The sequence below is a fragment of the Canis lupus genome, chromosome 20 (genome assembly GCF_003254725.2).
Source record: "Canis lupus dingo isolate Sandy chromosome 20, ASM325472v2, whole genome shotgun sequence".
Classification (NCBI taxonomy): Eukaryota; Metazoa; Chordata; class Mammalia; order Carnivora; family Canidae; genus Canis; species Canis lupus.
In genome coordinates, this window is record NC_064262.1 from 14,650,211 (window position 1) to 14,662,513 (window position 12,303).

Genomic DNA, 12,303 nt, shown 5'->3' on the forward strand with positions numbered 1-12,303 from the left:
GAGATGATAAATAGGCATTAAGAAACTCTTCTTTCTTATCGGCTGAGGGATTCAGTCCCATTTTTTGTTATATATTAGGTAAGTGATCTTGCTTGATGGAGGAATATATCCCATCAAATAATTCATTGACACTGAGCTGCTTCCAGCATTGCCAATTTGCTATACATGATAATTTTTAAAGGCATGGAGGGTTAAATAATTTATGCTAATATTATCAATTATTTGTTTTCTTTTAAATTTTAAAACTCCCATTTTATGATATAATTATGTTGTTTCATGGGGGAAGGATGGTTGAATTACAAAATATTTCTTATTCTGGGGAGAGTAGGAGGGACTGTATACATTAAAACACACACACACACACACACATATACACACACACCAACTTTGTTTAATAGAGTCTTTTACTCACCACCTGGATTTCTCATCAGGAAACCTATAATTCTACTATATGTACCCTCTAGGTGCCATATGTTGTAATTATATAGAGAGCCAAGTGTTGCTCTAATTAGATCATTTGGCAAAAGGGATTTAGAAACACTATGATGGATATTTACTAGTAGAGATCTAATTAACTCTGGCATATCTGTGACTGAAATATGAGGATAAGACTATACAGCAGAAATATAGGGTCAAACATAGTATATGATCCTAGACCTTCAATATTTACATAGCATCTATACATCTGAGCAGTCTAGCAGATTTTATTTCTAGAGATGACAAAGTTAGGAGGAGCCCAAATTATCTGCCTTGTGTCTACTGAGAAGGCACAAACACTGCATGTCTGGTTTTAATATCCAGTCACATCACTTCAGTTCTAATTGCTCTTAATTACATGCCACTTTGGTTTGAATATTTTCATGATCACTTAAATCCATTTGACGCTACAGAGCTATTTTCTCTGAACAAAGGCACTGCTGAGGTAGTTCAAGGACTTAATTTACCTCTTCTCTAAGGGACTTAGATGGTTCTAACCTAGCCCTGAAATCAGACCATGTCTCCTTCCTCCCAGGAAACTATAAAGCCGTGGATCTGAAGGCTGCCAATTTATTATTAAAAATATGAAACAAGTAACAGTAAAAGCTTCTTCTGGCCAGTCACCTTATCCATATTAAAGGCACCAGCAATATTCTACTGTTTTAAAAGAGAGGTAATGAAAGCAGTACTTTAGTTTTACTAATAATTTATTAACTTATCACCAGAGTTCATGTTCTCTTTGTAGTAGAGACAAGCACTGAATGCTTGTTCCTTCTAGCAAAGCTGGTAAAGACATGGCCTCTGGTATAAGTTATACTTGGATTTTATTTATGTATTTATGTATGTATGTATGTATTTATTTATGAGAAATAAAAGAGAGAGAGAAAGAGAGAAAAAGAGAGAGAGAGAGAGAGAGAGAGAGAGAGGGAGAGAGAGGTGCAGAGACACAGGCAGAGAGAGAAGCCAGCTCCATGCAGGAAGCCGGATGTGGGACTGGATCCCAGGTCTCCAGGATCACACCCCAGACCAAAGGTGGCGCTAAACCTCTGAGCCACCCGGGCTGCCCAATACTTGGATTTGAATCCCAGCTCTCTAGTTTGTCTAGTTTGGGAGTAGTTAGTAGTAGTTAGTAGTTAGTGTAGATGGTATTTAACTCAACAGTAGTTTCTGTTGAGTTTTGCAACCTGTGGTAGGATAAATACCCTCTTTGAGCCTAGGTTTTTTTTTTTTCTTTCTAAAATATAAGATTACCAGGGTGCCTGGGGGGCTCAGTTGGTTAAGTGCCTGCCTTCAGCTCTGGTCATGATTCCTGAGTTCCGATATGAAGCCCCGAATGAGGAATCCCTGCTCAGTGGGTAGTCTGCTTCTCCCTCTGTCCCTCACCCCACTCCTGTTCTCTCTTACTCTCTTTAAAATAAATAAATAAATAAAATCTAAAAAAATAAAATAAAATATAGGATTACCAATAGGATTGATCTCATGATGTTTTCCTGAGGACTAAAAGAGAACATATACAAAGTGTTTAGCAGAAGGTATCATAAAGAATAAAAAAAAAAAAAAAAAGCTAGGTATTGTTGTTGTTGCTAGTACTATTATTAACAAATGGGATAAAAATCATGGTCACAAGATAACAAAAAAATACATGAAAAGAGCCAAAGTAATAAGTATCCTGGATGCCCAAGGATTCCCAAAGCCCAAGGTTTAATCATGAATGCACAAGCGACACAAAAGGAGATTAAAGTCACATTCTGACTTACTAGCTACAGATTTCTGAGCTTCTTTAGAGCCAAGCCGAATCACAGTGTTTCTGTCACTATTATTTTATATTCAATAACATTATTCTGTGGTGCTAATGATCCCTTGTTTAGAGTCTGAAGAATCTCCCTATTGATTCTTCCATTTCCTCCATCTTGACTCTACAGATACCAGATTTTCTACCTGGCTGGATCCCTCTTACCTCATAATTCCTGTACAAGATCTGCTCATGTCTTTTACTTCATCTGGCTTGCGCATGAGCTCCAGTGTGGTGAGATCCTTGTTCCTCCTCTGCCTCTCTTGGTGGATCATTTCCTTTAAAACAGCCTAAAGTCACTTTCTATTCAAAGCCAATTTTGCCTGATTCTGCCTGACTCTGAGAGTCTCTTTCTTGTTCCCTTAAGCACTACTGTGTCCTTCTGTTTGGGCTCTATTAACTTATACTTCACTGATGGTCTCCAAATTGTTTCACGGGTGTATACATTGTCACAATAGCTGAATTTTATAAAACCCTAGGAAGCAAGTCATGATTGCTATCTTCTCTCCTCCTTCAACTGAACTAGACTTTTATAATTTTTATGATCATGAAATTAAAAGGAAAACTCTTATGTAAAAGAGTCTATGTAAAGTACAGACTCTGAAGTAGGAATGAAGATTTCCTATCACTTCATTGTTTTACTGCTTTTCCAGAAATTTGGGCAAGAGGTTCAGGTATGTACTTTCCCCTCTGTCCCCAACATCCTTCATCCTCTATGTTTTCACCGTTAAGCCTCCCCCTACTCTGATTTTTCCAGAGAGTTTAAGGCTTTGGGGGCATGAAAAGTAGTTCTCCCAGTATAAGTTGGGACCCACTGCTCTAGAGAAAGAAAGGAGAGCATTCAGGACTCCAACCAAATCTCCTTCCACATTACTTTGCATTACAATGGCCCAGTGGAAGTTATAATTCAATCAAAAGGTTAAATATGATCTCATTCATATGTGAAATTTAAGAAAGGAAACATATGGGAAGGAGGAAAAGAAAAACAGGAGAGGAGGAAACAATCACAAGAGTCTCTTAATGACAGAGAAAAAAACTGAATGGTGATGGAGGGAGGTGAGTGGAGGATGGGCTAGATGGGTGATGGGGATTAAAGAGGTTACTGTGATGAGCACTGGGTGTTCTAAGTGATGAATCATTTGAATTCTATTCCAGAAACCAATATCGCACTGTATGTTCATGAACTAAAATTTAAATTAAAAAAAAAAAAGGTTAAGTCACAAACAGTTAGTAAAAGGCACTGCAAACCAAAATAAAAATAGTAAAAATAACCAAGCAAAGGGAAGGTCCTAGGTCTTATCACTAGGAAGATATTTTATTTATTTATTTTTAAATTTTATTTCAGAGGTAGAGGAGAGGAGCAGAAGGAGAAAGAGAGGGAGAGAGGAACTGAAGTAGACTTTGTGCTGAGTGCAGAGCCCCTCACAGGGCTTGATCTCACAACCCATAATCACAACCTGAGCCAAAACTAAGAGTCAGGTCCTTAACCAAGTATACCACTCAGGTGCCCCTAGGAAGGGGTCTTAATACCCTACATCATTAGCACGGTGCCATGAGTTGGCTTGGGGGTTGGTAAACTTTTCTGTAAAGTGCCAGAAAGTAAATGTTTTACACTTCGCAGGCTAGGCAGTCTCTATCTTAAGTATTCAATCCTGCCCTTGTAGTGCAAAAGCAGCCTAGATAATTTGTAAATGAATGAGTAGGGTGATGTCCAATAGAACTTTATTTGTGGACACTGAAATTTGGATTTCATCTGATTTTCATGTGTCACAAAATGCTATTTTTCTTTTGATTTCTTTTCTAGCATTTAAAAATGGAAAACCATTCTCAGCTTGCAGGCTGTGCAAACACAGGTGGCAGACTGGATTTTGGCCTGTGGGCTATAGTTTATCAAGTCCTGGATGAAAGCATTTCTGGCAGAGAGAACAGCATGTTTGAAGGCTTTGTTGTAGGAGGAGTAAGGCCATTTGAAGAGGTGACAGGAGGTCCACATGGCTTAAGAAGTAAGGTTGAGGGACGCCTGGGTGGCTCAGCAGTTGAACGTCTGCTTTTGGCTCAGGGCATGATTCGGGATGCGGGATCAAGTTCCACATCGGGCTCCTTGCAGAGAGCCTGCTTCTCCTTCTGCCTGTGTCTCTGCCTCTCTCTCTGTGTCTCTCATGAATAAATAAATAAAATCTTAAAAAAAAAAAAAAAAGAAGTAAGGTTGAAGGCAAGTAAGTGAGAAAGCAGGTAGAAGAGTGGGGCAGAGGCCTGACCAGTGTAGGGGTCTTGTTGGTCATGTGATGGGCTGTTTGTCCTGAGGTCAATGGGAAGCCACTGCTGCAGTGTCACACCTGTCTGTGCATTAGCATCACCTGGGAAATGTAAAAACAAATTCATGTTCCCGGGTCTCATCTCAGAATTCCTTAGAAAGAATCTTTGGAGAAGAAGAGTGGGATTCTTTTTTTTTTTTTTTTTTAAGAGTGGGATTCTCATTTTTAAATGTACCTCTGTTGGTTTTGCAGCAGTAAGCTTAGCCCTGGTCTGCAGACCTGATTTGGAAACTACCTCTGGAGCTCCACTTTATGGACGGAGAAACACTGCCCTATGAAGGTCAAGTGATTTCTCAGATGGGTGCACAGTAAATCACAACACATCCTATCTGAGTACACACTCTGAACTCAACTGATCAAGGACAGGAAACAATTTAATAGGAAGTGTGGAGACCCATGCCAAAATCATTCCCTAACTCTGGTGCTCCTCAGTGAAGTGCAAACTCCTCAGACTGCCACACAATACCTTTTGAAGCCTGATTCCAAGAAAATTTGCAGCCTTATCTCCCTCTGCTAATGCATTCATATCTATTTTCCTTTTGAATATGTTTCATTCTTGCTGCTCCTTACACTTAAGTATCCCACCACCACCTTCTTCACCAATCTCCTCCAAGCAAAGGATGATTTTTGGATGGTTGGTTCATTCATTTTATACACAAATATTGAGTATTTGGAGTACTTTAGGCACATTACCAGAAGCTGGGGTACCAGTATGCTCACACACACAAGGCACTTTTCCTCATGACTCCCTCAGCCTGTTATGGGAAATGAACATTAATGAAGTAATCATATTCATAAATATAAAATTTATAACTTTATTATTTTTAAAAAAGATTTTATTTATTTTTTCATGACAGACACACAGAGAGGGAGAGAGAGAGGCAGAGACACAGGCAGAGGGAGAAGCAGGCTCCACGCAGGGAGCCCGATGTGGGACTCGATCCCGGGTCTCCAGGATCCGGCCCTAGGCTGAAGGCAGCACTAAACCGCTGAGCCACCCAGGCTGCCCTAAAATTTATAACTTTTTTTAAAAAAATTTTTTACTTATTTATGATAGTCACACACACACACACACACACACACACACACACACAGAGGCAAAGACATAGGCAGAGGGAGAAGCAGGCTCCATGCACCAGGAGCCCTGACGTGGGATTCGATCCTGGGTCTCCAGGATCGCTCCCTGGGCCAAAGGCAGGCACCAAACTGCTGCGCCACCCAGGGATCCCCTAAAATTTATAACTTTAAAAGAAAAAGGAAAGGATGGAAGGAGGGAAGAAGAAAAGAAGGAAGGAAGAAAAGTCCATAGTCCCAACTCCCAGGGAAATGATTATTGACATTTTGGTAAAATTCCTTCCAGGCTTTTTCATATATATATATATATATATATATATATATATATATATATATATACACACACACACACACACACATATAAATACCTGTATATGTACATGTGTTGAAGACTATAAAATGATTTTTTATATATTGTTAAAAATACAATTTAAACCTGTAATAAGATGAAAAGTCTTTATCCTTTAAACCACTGTAGAAATTGCATACCTCTTTTTATGACACCTGTAGAACCTGAATTTAAATTAGGTTATGTTCATAATCTCAAATATGTCTTGTACAGAGGAATTGTGTGATGAAAGTTTATTGGATAGAATTTATCAGAGATGTGATATGGGAAGTCGCATCCTGGGGAAGATATAAGTGAGGGCTGATTCCAAATAAACCAGTTAAGGGGCTAGTTTAATAGTTGCAAAGTTCAGACAAGAGATAATAAGAATAGAAATGAGTACACAGACAGAGGATTGACTAACAAAAAGAGGATTAATGTGAGAGACACCTGGAAAAAATTTTTTTAATCAAGTGTTGCCTTTACAGCGCCTTATTTCAGATACTTCCACAGAAAAATTAAGTTCTCTTCCAAGCATGTCTTGAGGCATAACCAATACCATGCCCACATGAATTGAACAGGTAGTAATAGTCCCTGCCTGAATTTGGCCATCAGTTTAACCCCTGACCATAATACAACATGACATACTCTACTGAGGTAGAAAAGGTTTGTGGCTGAGGATAAATTCATGGAGTCTTCTGCAGTGCTGGGTCTGTATATCATTACATTTAAAAACAGATCTCTCTAAATTCTTCTGAATTTAGTACTCTGAAGTACTAAAGTACTCTGAGGTACTCTGAAACTGCACTTCAGGTGACTTAAAGCCCTAACAATTTTGCCCACAGCTCTAGGAGAGATAAACTGAGGCAATGGAGGTAAGTTCTAGGTCTGAATCTGGAGAATAGAATAAGCTCTATTTCTATAAATGCACATGCAAAATTAAAATGATATAGTACTACTAATAATAAGCAAGGCAACAGATTCTATCTAGAGCAATGATGCTCATGTTGCTTTGATGTTGTTTTGCCTCCAAGGCAGGATTTCCATTATTATGGAGATGAACTGCCTCTAATTATTGCAATAACATAATTGTTCCCCAGGGCAGAATTCCTAATAACAGAGCTATAATACTCTGCAGCAACTGTAAGAGATATCCTGAGTACAGGTTTCTCATTAAAAGCGCATATATAGACGCTGTGCTTCCAGAAGAGAAACAGAACGCCTGAAGCAATAAACTCTCCTTTCCACGTTAGGATTCGATCGGCCTTCTGGGCAAATACCTGCCATCACATTTGCTCTGCATCCCAGACTGCCAGAGTCTTCAAACCAGGCTTTCACACTTTATATACAGCATGGAGTTTTGTAGCCCTGTGCTGGGATTTGCCTCCATGTATTACATGAATTTCAACTCTTCTAAAGGCCTTTGGGAGAAGAGGCATATTAGGGCCATGATCTAATTTCACCTCAGAGCAGACTTCAGTGTCTCTAAGGTAGGAGACATGAATATGAATTTGATTCCTATATGGGTTGAATATTCTCATGGAATGCCAGACTTGACCTGATTAGACTGTGGGGATCAGGTAAACCGAAACATTTATTATAGTCTGTGAAGAACTGCTTAAGAATATAGATGTTTATACAATTTTACTGTGTCTTCAAAAGTGGTCCACAGTGGCCTGAAAGTGTTCTGCCCCAGGTGGTGTCGAGACGCCAAAACCCAGTGGTCATCTTTGATCTATTATTTGGTTGGATCTTTTGAAAGCACCAAATGCATGTTCCCTCTTGAGCCCTGCTGCTTCCTTGGTTTCTGTTACATTCCCCTATTTGTTTTTCTATGCCTTTGGGTCTACTTTCTTAATCCTTACATCAGGCTCTGCTTCCACCATTCTGTATATGTGGCCTGAAGAAACCTCAGGGTTTCTTCCTCTGATTCACAGATGCTTTGATTTGACAAAACTCTCTCTATGAATTCACCCACTCCATGGCTTTTTACCTACTGATGATATCTAGGTCTCATTGTTCTCCTGAACTCAGACCTATACTTCAACTTCCTATTAGACACATTTACTGAGCACTTACTCTATACTAGCATTGTCCTAGATGCTACTATTATAGAATGGAACAAAATATGCTCAAAGGGCCCAAAGTAACCACAGGAAGAAGAGGGAGGCACAAGAGGAGGTCAGAGTTATGTGATGTGGGGAAGCTCAACTTGATTCATCTTTGTTGGCTTTGAGGATGGAAGGGAGCCAAGAAACTAGGTGGCCTCCAGAAAGCTGGAAACAGATTATTTTTTTTCTTTTTTTAAATTTTATTTATTTATTCATGAAAGACACACAGAGAGAGGCAGAGACATAGGCAGAGGGAGAGGCAGGCTCCCTGCAGGGAGCCTGATGTGAGACTTGATCCCAGGACCCTGGGATCACCACTTGAGCTGAAAGCAGATGCTCAACCACCAGCCACCCAGGTGTCCCTGGAAACAGATTTTTATCTCCAGAAGGAACATATGATTTTACTTAATGAGACTCACTTCAGATTTTTTATCTCCAGGATTGTAAGATATTGTATTGTTTAAGTCAAATGCAACAAAAATACACATGCTCATGAACACACACACACAAATCGGCATAAATTTTTGTTCTTGTGGAATTTACATTTTGATTGGGTGGAGGGTGGGGAATTCATGAATATGTAGTATGTTAGATGGTGATAAGAACTCTGGAGAAAATAAAGCAGATAAAGAGGATGGGAATTTTACAATTTTAAACAGGTTAGTGGGGAAAATCTTTACTGAGTAGGTAATACTTGAATGAGAATTCCTATTTGAATCTGACATCTCCACCTGCAGGCACCTCAAATTCAGCATGCTAATATTAATCTGTTTTTTTCCTTTCAAACTTGTTCTTTCTGTAGTCACTATTGTGGCAATTGGCACTACTGGGCACCAGCTGCTCAAGTTAGAATCCTAGGAGTCATTTTTACCCCCCTCCTTCTTTATAAAATCTTTCTACTTGCTCCATCATTAAGCCTTTTAAAATTTTGCCCTTTAAAAGCCCGTCGGTCTCTGTGGCTCTCAAAAGTCTCAAATCATCATCCTTTTCATTTCCATCCTAGACTACTGCCTGCAATTGGTCTCTCTGCCTCTCCAATCTTGCTCCTTTCTGATTCTTTTCCATGCTGCAGGCAAAGCAATCCCTTTACAGTACTTGTATGTGCACTCCTTGCATAACATCCTTTAATTCTCTCCAGGGTCTTCTAGCTCAAGTCTAAACTCTGCAGACATAAAATTCAAGGCCTCCATAATCCATTGTTGGCCTACATTTTTCAGTGTTCCTTCTCAGTATATCACCTTTATAACATATGCCTGAGGATTACTGAAAAACATATTGTTATTTTGCTACTGGGTCTCTGAACTAGTCTATGAGCATCTTGAGGGCTGGTTTTATGTCTCCTCTTTCTTTCTCTGCCCAGCACCAAACAGAGAGCCTAGCATATGGCAAGTACCCAATGTATTCTTCACTCATTGAAGAAAACTGGAGTTGGCTAGTTAAACAGAATAGTCATGCTGCTCTTCTGAAACCAGGCCTGTGACACGCAGGTTTTAAGCTTGAGATTCTTTTTAGCAACATTCAGTAGCATATCTATATTGGTTATTACCCATTAGCTTGACATAATCTGTTAGCCTAACATCTAAAAGAGAGGAAGGAAAGTCTCAAGCATGAGTAAGACTAAGAAGTCTTTATTTACACAATGTTAACTAGAGTAACATTTCACTCATTTCTTCAGCTTCAGTGAGAAGTAAAATATTTCCTCTAAGTGGATTTTCCAGTCAACTACACTTACCCCTTTAAGCACTAAGATAATTTTTAAAAATAACCTTTGGGAGTGAGTGGTCTTTCTATGATGTATTATACACTTGCCTGCCTTACTAATCTAAGCTCACTGAAGATAATTTTTCCTCTTTAGAGACATCATATAACAGTAATCATCATACTTTGTTACAGAGATAAAATAAAGCTATTTGTTCCCATTACTAATACTGCTTTTAATTCTAGGCGGCATATGTTTAGAAAGACACTGAAAGAAATGATCAGGATAGTGAGAGGATGCAAAAATAATGTCTTATGAACCATAACAGGGACATTTAGGCTTGGAAAAGAACTGAAAGAGGACATGACCATAGCCTGCCAGTATATACAAAGGGAAGGGTTGGGGTAGAGAAAAATCAGATTTGTCAGCATAACTTCAGAAAGTGAAATGAAACACAATGAGTGAAAGTTACAAGGATATACATTATGAAGAAAGAAATCTTCTAGGGATCCCTGGGTGGCGCAGCGGTTTGGCGCCTGCCTTTGGCCCAGGGCGCGGTCCTGGAGACCTGGGATCGAATCCCACGTCGGGCTCCCGGTGCATGGAGCCTGCTTCTCCCTCTGCCTATGTCTCTGCCTCTCTCTCTCTCTGTGTGACTATCATAAATAAATAAAATTAAAAAAAAAAAAGAAAGAAAGAAATCTTCTAACAATTAGTTAGGTCTCCATCATTAGATGCAGCCAGGTAAGGATAAGGGTCCATCCATTACGGGGAACCCTTGTCTTGGAATGGAAGGTGGGCTCTGTGACTACAGTAGGAAGTTGGCATTATTGTCTACCCAGCATTTATTTACTCTTGTTCTGGTAGGACCTTAAATTTCTTTGGGGAAACCCTTCTCAGCCCATGTGACTTGAAATAGAGCTTTCCCATGTGCCTACTTAGGATATGGGCATGACTCATGTTCTCCTACACAGTGCATCACATCCTCCTTGAATGTACTGGGTTTAGGGAAGAACACTAAGAAGGCAGGTTTATTCAATTATGTGAAATACTATTCTGGAATTGTTATGAGAAGCCAGAAAAGAAGGCAGCATGGGGCTGCTGACAGCCGTCCTACTGCCAGGAGAGGAGAGCTCATCAGAAGATGGAGTCAACACAGAAGGCAGGGCTGGTGAGAGACAAAGGGAGCAAGACAGAGTCCTGATGCAACAATATGAGCTCCTGAACCCTGCCACACCTTAAACTAGTCAATCCCCACCCTTCTCAGATGTGTGAGCCAAAGTACTGAAGCCAGTCTTGAGATGGGTTTCCGTCACTTATACCAAAAGAGCCCATCCTGGTTGAAATATGGATTTAGGCTCCTTATAATTCTAGGATCCTAGGTTTTTATTAATGATTCTGCTACTTTTGTATTTTGATGTTTTGTTTCTAAGAGATCAACTTTAATCTAATCTGTTTCAAGTGCCTTCTATCCAGAAAGTAAAAGTAAACAAAATTATCAACATTATTCAGGTAGTAGGCGTAATTGCTCAATTAATCCAAATAATTTTGCTGCTTTGATGGTGTCTATAGGCATTTCCTGAAGATTCAAGTACTCGGGCTTTTTGACAGGTCATACCTGTTATAAATATCTGATATGGCCTATACTCTGATAGCTGGAAATGTGTACAAGAGAAAAAGAGATTTTTTTATGTTCACAATTCCAAAGCTATAAAAGCTAAAAATTAAATCTTTCTTTTAGATGCTTCATATAGAGAAGGCCACTGTGAATATGCTTTAAATTTCTAAAGGCACGAAAAACCAATTTAAGTACATACAAATATTTTCTAAATAGCTTACATGTTAACATTAAATCAGTCTTTCTGAATCTATATCCACTGGATAACTACAATACCACCATATGACTACGTAAGATAAAAACTTAAAACAGTTACTTCATACTTTTATTGTAAATTCATTTGTAGGCAGTTGCTTAGCTAAAAAAAGAAATTGATTATCATGTACTAAGTGTGTTCGGCAAAGTCCGTCAAAACACAGACTCTAGGAAGAACATTACTAAAATCAGGTGCTTGATCATGTTTTGTTTCACCAAAACACTGTTTATACCAGTATTTTATACTTATGATATTAATAACTTTTTACTGAAAGGTTAAAGGTTTGCCCTTTGATTCTTAGGATTCCACATCTCAAAAGAGAATCACGACTAGTAAGTCAGTGCATTAGAAACTATAATTCAGCATTGGGTACAGAGAATTTTGCCTTTTGTGTTGGTCTAAAAATGTCAATCTTTTCCTAAAACAGGAGTTCTAAAAATTTTTCACTCATGCATTGTTTTGCTCACTTGTCCACTTAATTTTCTTTCTTCTTTACCATAAAAAAAGGAGAAAAATGGCAAAATTTCTTCTCTGCCAGTGAGAAAATATTAAGATCTTTCCTATTTTTCACCCTTTTCAGAAATTATGAGATGTGCAACTGAGTTTATATCTTTCTCAGAAGTTAAAATCCAG

The 12,303-nt window shown here is 38.9% G+C and overlaps 1 protein-coding gene and 1 long non-coding RNA gene across 23 annotated transcripts in view; one reads left to right on the forward strand and one right to left on the reverse strand.

The window, feature by feature from the left end:
• Positions 1–12,303, reverse strand: part of CNTN4 (contactin 4) — a 922,691-nt gene that overhangs the window by 115,582 nt on the left and 794,806 nt on the right. The window lies entirely within an intron of this gene.
• LOC112662844 (uncharacterized) overlaps positions 1–12,303 on the forward strand; it is a 171,812-nt gene that overhangs the window by 70,205 nt on the left and 89,304 nt on the right. For 6 of the 10 annotated variants that reach the window (XR_007404301.1, XR_007404302.1, XR_007404292.1 and 3 more), the window contains one exon: positions 2,400–2,503. The exons of 3 other annotated variants lie outside the window; for them this stretch is intronic. This is a non-coding gene — a long non-coding RNA (uncharacterized LOC112662844). Of the gene's footprint in view, positions 1–2,399; positions 2,504–7,239; positions 7,257–12,303 lie in introns of those variants that run through there. One more of the 10 variants, XR_007404298.1, reaches the window with a different exon arrangement.